General features: G+C 40.7%; 1 long non-coding RNA gene across 1 annotated transcript in view; it reads left to right on the plus strand.

The window, feature by feature from the left end:
* Window positions 1-15,177: 15,177 nt before the first annotated feature.
* Window positions 15,178-17,146, plus strand: part of LOC130563590 (uncharacterized) — a 64,112-nt gene continuing 62,143 nt past the window's right edge. The window contains exon 1 of the long non-coding RNA XR_008964138.1: window positions 15,178-15,641. This is a non-coding gene — a long non-coding RNA (uncharacterized LOC130563590). The remainder of the gene's footprint in view (window positions 15,642-17,146) is intronic.

Genomic DNA, 17,146 nt, shown 5'->3' on the forward strand with positions numbered 1-17,146 from the left:
TATTATCAATTAAATCCATCCAATCAGACAACCAAATTAGAGCTATGAGTGTTTTGTTGGTTTTCATCACCACCTAGTGTTGTAAGAGAAGCATTGCATCAGAAGTGTTTCTGAACGTTCCCTAACCCAGTGGTTCTCAAACTGGGGGCCGTGGCCTCCTGGGGGGACCCCAAGATGGTTCCAGGGGGCCACAGATTTTGTAGCATTTTAGAAATATAGATATTTACCATACATTTTGTGCAATCAAACATCAGAAAAAAAAACACCACCATCCAAAAGAATTGATGTTTTAGCATTGTTTAACTGAATATTTTCTTGGTTTAATTAAAATTTTAAGTCTTTATTTGGGGGACCGCAAAGCAATGCACTCTACACAAAGGGGGCCTTACAACAAAAAAGTTTGAGAACCACTGCCCTAACTCAAATACATTCACTTTTATTTCTGCAGTCTAACATGAATCACTTCAGCTTTACGTGACTCTAAGGAACTATTTAGGTTTTTATAAAAATACGGGAATTAAATCAGTAAAATGACAATGAAACAAGAAATTCATTCTCCCTATTGTTTCTCAACGAACCCATTCTGTTGTTATCAGAGATATATAAGCTATTATTCGGTAAATAAATACAACAATGTTTTCATTAGATATTACAAGAAAGTTGGTTGGATGGAAGTCACATTAATGAGAACAATGATGGAAAAAATGTGGTTTTGCTCTAAAGTGCCACCTAGTGGTTATTGTAACGTACTTAATTGGGGAAGACCTTTTAGTGGATAACAGAATGTTTGTTTTTATTATACATTGTAATGACTTTCTATAGACGTAACGACTTTAATAGTGCACAGACTGTATATTCTATCCTCTTACCCTCACCATACTCCTTAACCATCTCACAAGCATTTTGTGAAGAAGCGTCATTTTGTATGTTATAATAATCATTTTCCATCAATGTAGGTGGATCAGACCTTTAGACACATGCATACTCACAGCCCTGTTTCCTTTGCAGGGCCCAGCAAGCAGCAACAGAACGACTGCAGACAGATAAACAAACAGAAGCACCACAAGCACTTTAGAAAAGCTCCCATTCACATTCCCAGATCACACAATGCTGTTTGTACGGATGCTCAGACAGTTTAGACGTGATTACTTATGTTTTCCCTAGAAGGTGATTACTTTGCCACTCTTGGCAGCCATTGTCACAGGCCGAGGCTTCCCATTCATGCGACCGGACCGCGGCCACAAAGGAGCGAAGTGCTCGATTGATGACAGTCCTCACTGGGCCAAAGGAAGACATTAAAACTACTTGTATGGGGTTCTTTCAGGAGATTAACTTGCTATAAGGGCTACCTGCCATGGAGCCATTGCTTGTATTCATGAAGCCGGTACAAAGGCCTTTATTTTTTTAGCCAGGGCCACAGCTGCATGAAAGCCAAGAATGAATAGGGTAATGACCACAAAAAACAACAAACCTCAAGAGTGTTAAAATAAAGTGTCTTAAACGTAAGCCTCTTTTCAGAGGAAGGTGATTCTGCAATCGCCCATTGAAGATCTGCCGTGTGGCTACCAAATACTGTCGGTCTAATTAATTTCTGAGGAGTGGTGTTGTATGGTCATTGAAGGAAAGACGGCTTAAGTAGGCTTTAATTAAATCTCCCTATCTGACAAGCGTCCCTGAAACGTACACATCGCATGGCCAGTTTAGCAGGAGATGTCTCGCTTGCTGTCTGGGCCCCAGGCGGTGGATTCAGTCAGGCGGATCTGTGTTATCGGTTGGCACTAAAAATGTACTCTGACAAACAGGTAAAATGTTTGATGGGAATCAGAATGCTTCTTTAAAAAAAAATGTATATGCAGTAACGTAAATTGCAGACACACCCAATCGGTCACATATTTCTTTAGCCATCTATTTAAAAAAGACTCTTGATAATGATGTTGTAGTTGAAAGCACATAAGACGGCACAACACCAAAGAGTCGATCAGAAGGATTAGTGCAGGTCACCCTTCACCCCTTTACACATGAAGACTACTGAGAGCTTTGTGCTGGCACACATAACTCCATCAAAGCACCATTCGCTGTGTCCGTCTCTACCTCCCGGAGGGAGTGTGTGGCCACCCCAGCCTCAAAGAAAACACACATGTACACACACAATAAAAGCACAAACCACCATTTTGGACAATAGTCACAGTGTGCGTGTGTGTGTGTGTGTGTGTGTGTGTGTGTGAGAGAGAGAGAGAGAGAGAGAGAGAGAGAGAGAGAGAGAGAAAAAAGAAAAGCGGGAAGGATGGAATAAGAACGTATGTGTGTGCACACTGATGTGAAATTACGCCATTATCTCACGGTCATAGCTGAGAAAGCAAAGCATCTGAATAGAGACTTCCTTTTAGACATGCAATGCCACAGCACCACGTAGAGAGCACCGGAGGGAGGGCCCGGACGCTTAGGCCGTGCTTACTGAGTGGAAATTCTTTGACAGGTGTGCCATTGTAAGAGCAAGGACGTGCGAGTGTTAAAACTGTGCAGGGGAGTCCCAAGTGTGCTGGTAATGTGTTTATCAATGATTTTTTTTAAATGCTTCTCCTCCTCCTGTGCACTTCTGTCGTCCCCTCAGGATTTTGTTGAAAAGAGAAAGCCTCTCTTGCACAGTTGGCTGGACGTCCTCTAATGAGTCAGACAGGCAGCACTAGTCACAATTCAGCCCCATAGACAAGTCAGAGAATGAGTAGAGAGAGAGGAAATATTTAAGAGAAACTGAGAGACTCAAACTGAACAGAAAGCAGAAGCGTATAGTGACCACACTACAGTAAGCACGAATGGAGATTGTGTCCGTTTAGGCCCCGGGCCTTTACCATACTGGATTGTTTGGGATGCTGTGGTGCTTGGGTGGGACAGGGTAAGTGTCTGTTTGCTTTATTGTTTAAAGTAGTCATATTTAGCCTATACAGATTTAGAGTATTCCTAATTAAATCCTTTTCAATAGTCAAATAAGGGGTTTCACACTGGTGCACATTGAACCAACGTTATACGGCTCAAAGCAATTTGTTGATCATAATTTAAAATCTGTAGCTATTTCTTTATTTTTGTAAATCTAAATTAAAGCAACACTTTTTAGTGTCCCTGTCAATTAAATCTAAAGGTAGCCTATATCTTTACGCCAACGATTCCCGTCGGTTGCAGTTCTATATTTGGTCAGAAGATGTCAGGATTAGCTTACGCAGAGCCCGACCGCGCGCGGCCCCTTGGGGAGCTTTAGCGAGCGCACGTGGTGTGACAGCTTCCCTAGGAAGTTTGGGTGACATTTGCTTCACTTAATGACACAAGCTAATGAATCATTAGCGATCCCAGAGGTATTCCTCTTAGAGAGGCTTTGTCGTGCCTGCGCCCAGCAGGAGGCTACAGCCCCAGCATGTTATGCATGCATATGTTTAACTGCCTCGTTCAACACTAAAGACATTTTAATTTTCTCCTGCATGTGTGTAGATCGGACTCGTGTTGCAGCTCTCGAGTGCACTCTGAAGAAACCATATTATGACGTGTCTGTTTTCTGAACCTTTAAAGGAGAGCTATTGGAAGCCGGGAAATTATAACCATGTCATAAAAGGTGAACGTGTTATTAAATGCTATAGATTAAATAGCTGCTATTGAAGCCGAAGTTCAAAACGTCTCTAATACACAAACAAATAGATAGCCTGAATGAATATTTCTTACAGGCCTACACAAGAGCATTTTATTGCTCCAAAGCTGTGCAGGAGCATGTAGTTTAGATGTTTTTTTTCTCCTAAAAACATCTATAAAATGACAATTGTAGAGCAAGTTAATGTGTAAATATGTTGTTTTTCCAGGACTAAACGATGTTTGATTACTTTATGTTTTTTTTACAGTTGAGTCAAAGTTTCTTGCAGTTGAGCTCCTGACTTTCATTTAAGGCTAAAATACACAAGACTCTACACAGATGTTTTTAAAACTAGACATCGTACACTTGCAGACTTTTTGAAAGTTTCAGATAGAAACACACTAACTGATCAAATCTGCAGACTGGCACAGACTTTCTGCAACAAGTCCAGACTGAAAATCTGAGCAAAGTCTTGTAGTGTATTTTAGCTTTTAGTCTTTCCAATATCTTGCCGATATATTTAAAACAGGTTGTGTTCAAGGAATTTTCTTGAAGGCTCTTACGTCATGGGGTGTTGTGGGTTTAAAGCATTACTAGACCCCCACTTTGCTGCTTTCATGACCTGTAACACAAACGGATCACTCGGTCAGCATTGTGCTCGGTGTAGTTCTCTGTACACCTGTCTCCTGTGGGCTGCAGTGGGGCATGAACTTATTTTAAAAAAATGCTTTGGGAGATAATTACTTTAAAAACGTTGGCATTCAATCTTTCTGTCTGCCCCTACAGACTCAAATGGGTTTTCAACATGCCAGCTTTGCAAAACTTCAAAAAAGGCTCATCAATAAATTCATTTTAGCTTTGTAAGCACCCCACGCCCCACTGATCATCCAGCTGTTCCTGGCTGCAGAAGAACGGCATCAAAACAATTAATCAGTAAAGTGCACTTTGTCTACTCTAGACTTTTCATGAACACTGTCTCTTGTGTTATGACTTCAGCATGTTGCAGAGTTGCCCTTTAACCTCAAGGAACCTTCATAAATCCCAAAAGTTGGTTTTGTGCCCTCACTTGTGACCATATCATGCATTTTCGCATCCTCGCTAAATGATCTTAGTAGACATGCTGGTTTTCAAGTCAAATAAATGGTGGAAAGAACATTTCTAGCAAGTTTTCACGGCAATGTCATAGAAGAGACATGTTTGGTTCTCCAAAGAATCTTTTAAGTCAAATGTTTCTAAAAGAACCATTTCTTTCTTACTTTAGATAATCCAGAACCTTTCCACCATAAAGAACCTTTTTGTGCAACAGAAATGTTCATAAAATGTAAGAGATTATTTATGGAACTATAAAATGGTTCTTTTAGCAGTGAGTGTAATGCAGTTTTAAGCAATTTTCATTTCAACACAAGAAAAACTGAAATTAAATAAGAAATGTATTCATGGAATCCTCTAAACTGTAGTTCCAGCTTTGACCATTAAAGAGGGAACTTTTTTCAATAACGTAAAGCCAAAAATCAGCAGTTGTGTTTTGTTGTATCCATCGCTAGTTCTGTTACATGTGTGTGCTTGCATCGAGAATGAATTATTCTCTTTCATAGCCACTTTGACATTAATATGCAAAGAACAGCTATGCATTCCCTACTCTGCCAGGTGCCATTTAACATCGCTTGGATGTACAAGGACTTCTTCACATCCACTTAAATCAGGAGAAGAGTTCACTCCAGCACATAGAAAAAGTAATTAAGTTGCTCACTTTCAACACTTTTAGGACACATTTTGCCAAATAGCTTTAGCAACCGAGGGGGGATTTACATCGAACATTAATGAATCTAATCTGGTAAACCAGTCTTGCTTTTCAAAACAACAAGACTTACCCAATTCATTAGAAATACTGATGTTGGAACACCCATCGCCACATCTCAGACCGCTAATCCAATGCAAACTGCAATCTCTGTCGTTAATTGGAATTTGATTATGCAATTCAGAACTGTTAGACCGTGACAGTTCAGAAGTCAAAAAGTCAGCACTTCAAAACTCATCTGCTCGTCGTCATTTGATCTTTCTTCACTCCTCATTCATATCTATTCTTTTGGCATAATGAAGCCAAAGCACACCTGGTGCCAACAACCTGGCATGCCCCGAGTATCTGTAAGCCCACCCGTGGTGAGCAGGATGGAGGCATTCAAAGAAATCACCATATTTGAGGACATAAAACTTTTGCCGCCAATAGCGCAGGAACACCTCGTTCTCTGGAGAGCTTCATCTGGAAGCTTTCAGCACCTGCTGTCTCCTAGGCCAATCATCAGGCCATCTCCAATTATGGATTATTTGGCGCAACAAGGTGCGGTACTTCCAAGTTACCTGCCCCCTCTCAGTTGTTTGTGCCCAGAAACACATTTAGACATGCTACACGCTCTTATGTTTCAGCGGGAGGCCACATCTAGACGAATAAGGCTTATCTCTAAGAGTGGAGTCTACATGTCCCCGCACGACACATGCAGTCACCAAGCAAAGATGCATCTTATCAATGATGAATCAACATCATTGCCTGTCAAAACTTCAATTTAAACTTGAAAGAGGCTGCCAGAGACTCCGCTCCTGCTGATACTAGAAACGTGTGAAGCAGTTATGAAATAGTTTGACACTTTGCGGCGCTTCGCTCTTTGTGAATTCCGGTGGAGGCCTCCATTCATTCATCGCCTATCAGGCTCAATGCGTGAAATCACCTTTTGGAGTTAGCAAGTGGGGAAATTTGTAACAGAGCCCCGAAGGATAGCTTATTTACTCAGTTGTTTATGGTGAATCAAAGTGCGGCAAACTTTCTCTCTCTTTGGCATTGCCGCCTTTTAACAGCGGCTCTTTCAAGATATTGCGGGGTGGGGCGATGCATTGGGCCTGATTCTCTATCTTCGCGAACCCTACAATTACATCTGGCACAACACTGCATGAAGTAACGCTTCATAAGCCTTTGTGCAACCATGCTTTGAAGCGTCCGGGCCCTCTGTAAGTTGGCTTTTTGTCTCCCTCATATCCCCCTCTCAACCCCTCCTTCCTAACGTATTGGAGACAGAAGACAGAATGCGATGTGTCGTATTTCCCTGCTGCACAAAAGCTCAGTGCATTTGACACACCTTGGCTGGCACAAAGGATAAAAAGCGAGGCGAGGCTTGGACACGCAGGACGCCGCTGCCAGGCCCGATAAAGACGCTTCAAAAGTCGAGCTGTGAGGAGCCCTGGCCCTCTTCTTCTTTGCCTCTTTCTTTCTTCCCAAGACCCTGCAGTGACAGTGAGGAAAGAATGAAGAGAAAGAAAGAAAGAAAGAAAGAAAGAAAGAAAGAAAGAAAGAAAGAAAGAAAGAAAGAAAGAAAGAAAGAAAGAAAGAAAGAAAGAAAGAAAGGAAGGAAGGAAGAAAGAAAGAAAGAAAGAAAGAAAAAAGGACTACATTTGTTCCTTCATATATTGAGGATGCAAATTGAAAATTATTCGTTTTGTATATTCATGACTAAATGTTCCCACAAAGATGATAAAACTTAAAAATGAGACACAACATACAAATATTAAAATAAGATTAGGATAAGAAATATTATTATCTCAGGAAAAATAAAAATGGAATAACCCACAGTGCGTGTTTTGAATGTGCATTTTATTTTGTGTTCCAGTTTTAATAAAAGAAAGGGAATTAGGAAAAACATGGCAACCGCCAAAACTATAAACCTATATACTTATTTAAACATGTTGAAAAATCTGAGGCATATAAAAAAGCCACTGCTTATCTATACTTCCTCCACATCAACTTTCTTTTTTCTTTCTCTCTCCTTCTCTGCCCCTCCTCTACTGAAACAGATGGCATTTATGCTGAGTACAATCAGGACTATTCAGCATTGGGGATGCTGATCTTCCCCACAGGAGTGAAGCCCAATCACAGTCCTAATGAACACATTGAGATATATCTGCTCCAAATGAGTCCCAGTAGGAGCCGGCCCACAGGTACCCCCTGCCCGCTGGCATCACACACACACACACACGCACACACACACACACACACGCACGCACGCACGCACGCACGCACACACACACACACACACACGAACTGGCACAGCACAGAACTGAGCTTTTCAAACAGCACTTAATTCAATCAAGATTCTTATCTCCAGCTGCCAGCATTCCAAAAGTGGAAAAAACAACAATAAGGATATAAGTTACATGCAGTGGAGGATTGACAGACTGTATTTGTGTATGTGATAGGGAGTGTGCAGCTTTTCATGGGGTGATGGCTGATATGTATGTGAGGGGGAGAGGGAATATTAGATTTACACATATGTTTTGAGTCTTGACGCTGCATTTTACACTTATGAAACACATGTCAATAGAGAGCCAAAGCTGTGATTCTAATTTTTTAGAAATTGTCATTTACTAGTTTTGGCACATTGGTAGGTCAAGACCTGTAGTTTTAAAGGCCGCAAATCACTTTGAACACAACCATAAGAAATTACACAGTAAAATGAATGCATTTCATATACTGTAACCTTTGGACTTCAGTTATGATCCCTTTTGAAGATATAATCATTCTTATAAAGAAAATGTGACCCTGTCTTTGAAAGATGAAGTCAAATAATTCAATTATAATGAGCATCAAAGTAGTCAGAGGCACAAAAATGACAAAAATAAGAAATGTGTGTTTATTCCTGCAAATGGTAGAATATGTGATACATTTTTGAAAGGTAATTTATAAAATGATAAATACTGAAATTATGCTTTATGTTGAATTCATTATATTATTAGACAGTATGGTTCATTATTTTGCATAAAAAAACACTGAAAGTGTTTTTCCAAACGTGGATTTCAATTTTCTGACATGGCCTTATTCATGCAGTCAGGATTAAAAATATCAGGGTTTTATTTTTACAAAATGTTCTTTACACTGTATAGAAAACAGTAAATCGCGAAAAAGACTAGCTGAGTTTCGCAGACTGGGTCACAAATAATAATTGTCATATAAAGAATAAAATGTTAGAAAATTTCACCATAATTTTAAATATACTGTATGAAATATCTTTAATACAGAATGATTTTTTTTCACATTTCTTTTCACATTTCACATCTTTTCGCATCTTACACTTATTACGCTTATTTTCACAATCCCAACATGTTTTTGTCAACTCAAACACTTGTCAATAATGCCAGCACCCTTTAAATTCATATGCGAGAGCACTGTATATGCCACAGATGAATTGGAGATTCATGTGGCCAGTCTTTTATGCAGACACACTTTTCCCATCTGTCAGTCTGGCCGCATGTGTGTCTGTGTGGGATGATTCGCTTTCTTGCGCTCTTTCAACCCAACAATCCATTCCCCCGCATACACAGCCTTCAACAAGCAGAAACTCCCTCTGACATGCAGGAGATCGGATCCCACACAGAGCGGTCCAGCTCATTCGACCATCAATCAACCCCGTGCTTCTGTCCGTTCGTCACAGAGGTTGACAGGAGCGCTGCCTCTCACTCTTCCCCAATCTGCACCTGAAGAGCTGTTGGGCAAAGCCCAGTGCCTTCTGTTGCATGTCAAAACCCTACTGGGCCTACAGCACTGAGGAAGTGCAAATATCCTCTAATAGTCTCGATGCAGATGGATGCGTCCATGACAATAGCCCCCGTGCTGGCGGTTTTTGTCAGAGGCCAGTAGAAGGGCCATCACAATGACTCAGCAGAATTATGCATGCAGTGAGGCGCCTTTCTTATGCTAAGGGACGTTAAGAATAGACGTCTCATTTCAGAGAGGCCTTTTTCTCTTAACATGGCTTTAAAGAACAAACTTTAAAGGCACCTTCTATGAAACAATGGTGTGGAGCATAATTGGATATAGGGGTCTTTTGGGTCCTCTCATCTCTGACCATCCCGCATCTCCACTAAAGGCCTGATGGACCCGCGCTACCTCACAGAGATTGACACGGTGCCTTTGGAGAGGTGGCCGAGGTCGGACGGGTCGGTGACTGATTTTGTGTGGCACCGTACCATTTGATAGCTCCCCTTTGGCCCTTTGAAGTGAGGAGAACATGAAGGTTTTGCTCCAACCAAAGCTTACGTAATGAAAATCACACCTGTCTTTGTGTGGCGTTTCTGTTCAAATAGACTCACAGCGGGGTTGCGCGGTTGTGTCTTCAGCCGGTTCTGCTCGGCAGTGCCCTGTAGAGTGTGGTCACTGCAGTCGCGTGTTTTTGCAGTAATCTAAACCCAGGAAGCCTTTGAAACCTAATGAAAGCCTCTGGAGATGGAGGTTGGCGGTCCTGCGTCACTAGGACGCTCAGAGTGTTTTGTTCAGACTCCCTGTGGTAGGTCACGGACATGGAGACTGGGACCCTGTGCAGCTGCAGGGCCTGTACTGGCCTCCTTGTGATGGACTGCAGAGTGGCCCACGGGACCGGCACTTAACACAGCCGCTGGAGGAATCGATGTGCAATTAATTACAACAATTGAATCGTGTCTGTATTCATCATGATGTCTGTCATGTTGTTTGAATCTACAAAAAAGTTGTTCTGAAAAGTATTCAGAGAAAGAAAGACGTTTTTAAAATATCATGTTTCACAGAGTTGTAATTTTGTAAACGTTTTAAAGACGAGTTTTGGTCTTCATTAGAGGTCCAGCAGTCTAAGCAGAAAGAAATGACAAAACACGGCTGTAATGTTTTTAGATATAGGCTTGGCATTTACAAGCTGACAAGATGGAGCTCACCGTAGTAGACTGCTGTACTTATAAAACTGTGATAGTCGTGATGGTGCAGGGTAATTTTGTGTTGGAACGGTGGAAAATCTAGTCTGTCGAAATACTTATTTTGAAACACTTCCAAAGTTTATGGATTTTCCTGTGCTGTTAAGTTGGGTATAAAAGATTTTAGTAGCACACCTTGTGTGAAACAAATGTTGCGATGTTTGCACAACGCTTCTTTCCTCTTGTGAGGTCTGGCCTTAGGTGGTAACTTTAGAGAACTGCATTGTTAAGATAGTGTAAATTAAAACCTGACTGTGGTTTTTCCTGCACTAGACATAAACATTAAATGTTCCCGTTACTTATAAAAAATGTTGTAGCATAATAGGATAATGAAAAAGAATCCCAAATTTCATCAGTTATTTAGTTAAATTAATGGAATCAGATCTTTAAGGTTAGGAATCGGATACTTAATATACAATTCAAATTTCTCTTATACATTCCTGTGTGGTAGAAATGTGCATGTCTTGTAATCTGCTGATATCTCATTAAAAGCCCTTTTGAAAATGAACCATATTTTTACTATAGTAACCATAGTTAACTATGGTACTCGCAGTAAAGCAAATGCTGAGATCATATTCCAAGCATAGGTTACCATACAGTACATTGGCAAATATGTCACTTTGACTTTGTCAAAATGCTGCTCATAAACACATACCTTTTTTAAAACCAGTCAATAACAGTTTGCTATCTAAATGTTTTACTTCAACTGTGGAATCAAAACAGGGAATTAGCAGAATCGGTACTGGAATTGATAAAATTCAAATGATACACAGCCCTACTTTTTATTTTGTTTTATGCAACAACCAAAGTGTGTACAAAATCTAAAGGTACCTGTATTAGTTACAAGTAATAATAATGTTTAAATGTCCTTGCAAAAATGCCCTTTTTTCATGGATATCCTTGTCAGATCCTCCTGATTTTGCAGATGTATTTTGTCAGATTAAATCGGCTGCCTCTGTTTACCCAAATACCCACTGATATCTATGGAGATGATGAAGATCTGCAAGTCTATCAGAGTTCCCCTGATCTCTCCATATCTATGCGAATATGGATGGCAAAAGGCTCGGCGCTAGTCTGTGGTGCTGCTTTTATCTTATCACGCACCGCATGGGTGCATACCTGGTGAGCTGCTATAGGTCATGACAGTCTCCCCTACTCTTCTCCATCAAGATACACCATGTATCACATTTTTGAGACACTTTTTTCAACATTGTATATTTACACAAATATAAAATAAAGAGATTATTTTGACCAATATAAAGATGTATAATATATATGAATATATACAAAGACATGCCCTGTCTCTACTGTTATCCCAGATCAGGTCTATCGTCCAGACAGTAAATCTGGGTTAACCTAGCTCTCCCCTGACCCCCTGCCTGCTTAGCCTCTTTGTCTCCATTTAGCCTTTCTACCCCAGCATGATCATTTCTTATCACGTATTTATTGGTTTAATCCACCCCTCCCCCAATAACTAGGCTGCCCGATGCACCCCCTTACCCAGACCAGGAAAGCCCGGAGATGCTGCACGATGGGCGGATATTTCCTCGTCAGACTCGGAATTTCATCCGGGGGTGATCACGCCCGCCTTTATCTCCCTCCCTCTCTCTGTCACTCACATGCTCAAATGTGACCATCCCTGTCCCAGTCGTGCACGCACGTTATAAATAATGAATGCATTAGCATGCGTGAATGTCTTTTTGGGCATGTGTATGTTGGGGTGGGGGAGGGTTTATGCCCTTAATTCATTATTAATCTACTTCACAAGCTAAAAGGAGTCTGCCTGCTGCCCGGGCCTGTAGGCTTTGGCTAAACCCCGCTTTAGGGGTCTGTCTCAGTGCGGCCAAACTGCCCCCCGTTCTTTTTACTATCCTCAACGTCCAGCTAAAATCCACCTCACCTCACCCCACCCAATCCATTCCACCTGTCTTCTTGATATTCTTCAATCTGGAAGAGATGGATAAGTAGCTTTTTATGGGCACAAGAGATTCTTTGGGGTGTGGTTGGGAGACAGCAGGCAGGTAAAACACACCCTTGGGTTTCATAAGTGCACATAGCTATATGCATTTCTCTGAATCTCAGCTTTATATCCGTTGTCTTGCAGTCTACTGTTGTTGTTGTTTTGTTGAATTAATAGCCGGAAGGATATTGACTTTGAAGTCACTGTTAGTGCCATTTGGTTCAGAAGAGGGGATGGGGGGCGGGGTTATCTGAAGGTTAGAGGGCTCATAAACCATGTTTTGATCACAGGGGCACGATGCCCCATATTTGCGGGTGTGCATGAGGATGCTATTTTTAGACATTACACATGCATATACAGCACACAACATATAGTGTTTTGATGCTGCAATAAGATGTGCACTAGCCTGCAGCAATTCTATGACATGATAGTTTGTCTATGTGATTGTAATCATAACAGTCTATATGAGATTAAAACACCACTTCTATTCATTGCATATCGATGCTATTGAATCTACAAAATATCTGTATGTTGTTACCACAAGTAATTTGTGCCAAATATGCTTTGTGATGGCATTTGTGTGTGTTTCTGTCCTACCCTCACACCACTAGGGTGCACTGCTTGCTATGTGCCTCCTGTTGAACTGTATCCTATCACAGCACTCCGATTTAGGGCTGTGCTGCCCCCCGTCACAAATCTATAGTTAGAGAAATAGAATGTGTGCTATCACACACACACATAAACATTCGCTCATTTTGTATTATGCTATTCATTCAGACACACATACTTCCCCTGCCTCACAGAAACTGGATATTGGCTTCTTTTTGTCACCTAGCTAAAACGAACATACCTAATCACATTTCCTTGAAAAACCGTGATGCTCACAAATATATCTGACCCAGATAACAATGTCAAAATGAGAGACATATCACATGAGCCCTGCTTTCGTTCTTGTATGTATTTTTGTCTTTTTTAACCCCTCTTTCTCTCTCTCTCTCTCTCTGAATGTTTGCCATATGTGCTTTGGTAGAGAGAGAACCATTCCAAAGGGAAAAGACTCCAAAGTAAAGCTTTGTTTTATTGAAAATCCAAGCTGTGCATCTTTTGTGCAGGAGGCTCTCTTTCAACTTGGTTGCCTAATGTGTCGCCCTCTCACTCACATGTGAGAGTGGCCTTTGATCTTGTGCTGTTTTCTTCAAGGCTAGCACGGTTGTGGTGCTGCCAGATTGCTGTGTTATCATGCTACATCTAAATTGTGTAACGAAATGCTCTTTAATCCTATAGATTAATGACAAAATAGACGTTATGCTAAATTGACATAACAAGAAAATAAGTTCCTAAAAATTGCATTTGGATGCATTTTGGAATATCATCTGACTTAAATTTAAAGACAACTTTTAACATTTTTAATCTGTTCCTTATATAGATAAAGGGATGCGAGTGAAAAGCAAATGAATGGATTTAGATCATTTTAGGTGGCATATTCTGATGTTAAATCTTGTTTTTTTGTTCAAAATATTACAATAACATAATCCCACGGGCTAGTAAAATAGGATTTGTCTATGTTTCCTTCACTCAAAAGATAAAACCAGTTAAAAGTTTGGACACTCTTGATTGAATGCGCTTCCCCTGAATCTAAAAATTAAGGACTTGTGGTTAAATGCTTGAAATTAGTTTCACAGACAAATAAAACTTATGTCTACATATGGATTCTCTTACAAAACTACCATTTTAATTAGTGTAGGAAAAGCAGCCAACAAGTGCCAAGCATGTATGGGAACTCCTTCAAGACTATTAGAAAATAATACCTCAGAAAGTTGAAAGAATGCCCAGAGTGTCTCTTTCTGTTATCTAACGGCTACTTTGAAAAATCTAAATAAATAACAGCTTAATTCAAATTTAATTTAAAATGTTTTGTCTACTGCATAACCCCCATATTTCATTGTAAACATGTAATATGAAAACGAATAGGCTAAGTGTGTTTACATATTTAAGTGTTAGTGTAGATTTCTTTGAACAGGTATAGTATAGTAGCCCTCTTCATTGCCGTTGAGATCCAAGTTGCTTTTGCTGACAGAGCTTTGGAATGTGCTCAATGCAGTGTTTGGGTCTGGGGTCTTCACTGCGGGTGTTGGGGGCAGCGGCAGGCACCACACTGTGCCTATGAACTCTATTCAAACTTTGAAATGCCTCTGCCAAGGCAGGAAATTGAAATATTGAGCTGCATGTGCAGGCCAATGACCATCTATCATGGCATGTTGGCTCAAGGAGAGCAGCTCCATAGATCAGACCCGGACCACTAGGTCTATGGGTTAAGAGGCAAAGAGAAGAGAGACAGACTATGAAGGGGGATACGGTGCCTTGCAGGGGGTCCAGTTCTAAACCAATTCCTCCAATCCTTTTTTCTTAAAATAGGGCCCCTCTTTCACAGCAGTGGATGGGCCGCGAGTGGCAATTCTGTCCCTTGAAGTAGTTTTTCATTGTATGGACTAACTGAAGAGAGGTATCCAGATGTTAGTCAGGGCCAAGGTCAATTACAAACACCACTTACCCCTGTGTCACTGTCACATGACCAATTAGCAAGCACCAATGATGCTAAAGATGATAAACATTGATCATTTTAATGATAAACATTTATTTAGTGCTGACATAAATCAAGTGCAACAAAACGTCAGTAGTCTGTTTAAATAATGCAATACCTGAAAGGACGCATCAAAACCATTTTCAGACGATTTTGTGTCTTATTCGGCGAATTAAAAAACAACTTCATTTAGGTTAAATACTGTTTTTATAAAATGTTTTACCGTAAATATATATCAAGAATTTCATGTAGGATAAACGCATTTGACAACTCAACAAAAGTGGGCGATCGTATCAAATTATATAAGTCAATGCGCCACGGCTGGCGGACGTGAGAACCAGGATATCCCTTTAAATTTGATCAAATCACTAAACACGTCAGGTTTCTTTACAGATGTCTCTATAGCAACCGCTCGCGTGACCCTATAGACCCGTGCGGTCAAGTGAGTCGAAATTATGACCAATTAGCGCTTTCGTAACGAGTTAAGACATGTGGCACACATACAGGAAATGACATCAACGGGTCAAAACTAAAAATATGTCGCCTGATGGACAGCCCGGGACACCCCGAACCTGGATCTACGCAGGATTCCTCAAAGCCGGTTTATACACTTTTACCCTAATATGGTGGATGATGTGATGAGAATCTGATCTGCAATGGGAATCGAACGTCACTTTCATCCCGAGCAAGTTCAACGCAGACGACACACCTTTGTCCTGACGCCGGTATGTAGCAATATCATCACGCACGCAGGATACAGACACTATGACGGACGCTTTGTGTTATTTTGTAACGGTATCGCGAACGTAACATTAGGAAAATTCACTGTCAGTGTGATTCAATCTCAGCCGTTGTAGCAGGTGCAGCTGTCCGAGGAGAGAGACGTCATAAACAATGCATGTTGGAGTGCTGACAGTGCGCGCAAGCGTCGTTATATGTTTATACGATCGTTTTCAGCAGATTATATCGTGAAAACGTGTTTTGTGGATTGTTCCCGATGCTAAAAGAAACATGTTGCGACGCTCAACACACGAAGCGCATCCATGTTTTAAGCTCGTGCATCAGAGCGTTGCCAGCGAATCAGGTGCCAAGGCGTAGATTGTCATGTGATGTTTGTTGTGTTGGTGGGGTTGATCACACTTCAAGCTGTAATATCTAGCTGGGTTACATACAGTAATGACATGATTCATGAGAATTACCGAGTGCGCTGTGACATAAGGTGTCGTATTTGTTGAAGGACCCTTCAATCACATACAAACTTTCAGGTATTGTGCAGAAAGATGTAGCCAGTCACACGTTATCCACCTTTATGATTATTAACAATGATTTAATTAACCATAGTAGTTTTTATTTGTAGTAAAAGAAGACCTTATTATTTAGCCTAATACCATAATAAATAAAGTTGAATTGAATAATCTTACTGTACTATAGCCTAGGCCTACCATATTTGTAGTGAAATCAAGGTAGCCTAATCCAGATGGTAAAAAACCTGCCAAAAACAAGTTTACTGTACTTTTACTGTAATAAAACTGTTATTTTCCCCTGTCCGTTATTGTTTGCTTATCCATTAATAAGTCCATTTTTATCCTTCATCTAATTTACTTCAGTGTATTTATGTAGGATTATTTTAAATCATACAGAGGCAATCCATGAGGTTGCAAAAATGCAAGAAAAATGTGTTGTATTGGTCTTAAATGGTAATAAATATTTTCTGTAAAATCTAAAAAGAATGCCATATGACAACCTGCCCCACATTGTTGAACTATGTGTTTGAATCCAACATAAATAACTCACAGCTTGATAAAAATCAAATTTTGTCTAATTGGACTCGGTTAGTTGGCATGTAGCCACTGTGACAACTTCCCTGTGTAATCTGAATTTATTTATTGTGACTGCTTTGCGCATTATGTCTTGCAGGGAATTCCAATCTGAGGCAGCATCCTGCCAGGGCTTTAGTCCCGTCTGTGTAGCCTGTCTGTCTGGAGTGGTAACTGTATTATTAATGCTTGCGTGTAGACAGCTCTGTTAATCTCCTGCCACGCGGTAGCGCATCAGCTGTGTTTCTCGCATGCGACCCACATGTGTAAGTATGTGTGGCTGCACAGGTCAGAGCAGGCTGGTTTGGTATTGTAGTGGCACATGCAGTGGAGTCAGGCCTTTGAGTTCTTCGGTAATTAGCTGAGTGGGGGCATTCAGCATGGCCATATATTCACCATGCTGAAAGGGTGCG

This window comes from Triplophysa rosa, linkage group LG13 (genome assembly GCF_024868665.1).
Source record: "Triplophysa rosa linkage group LG13, Trosa_1v2, whole genome shotgun sequence".
NCBI classification, from domain to species: Eukaryota; Metazoa; Chordata; class Actinopteri; order Cypriniformes; family Nemacheilidae; genus Triplophysa; species Triplophysa rosa.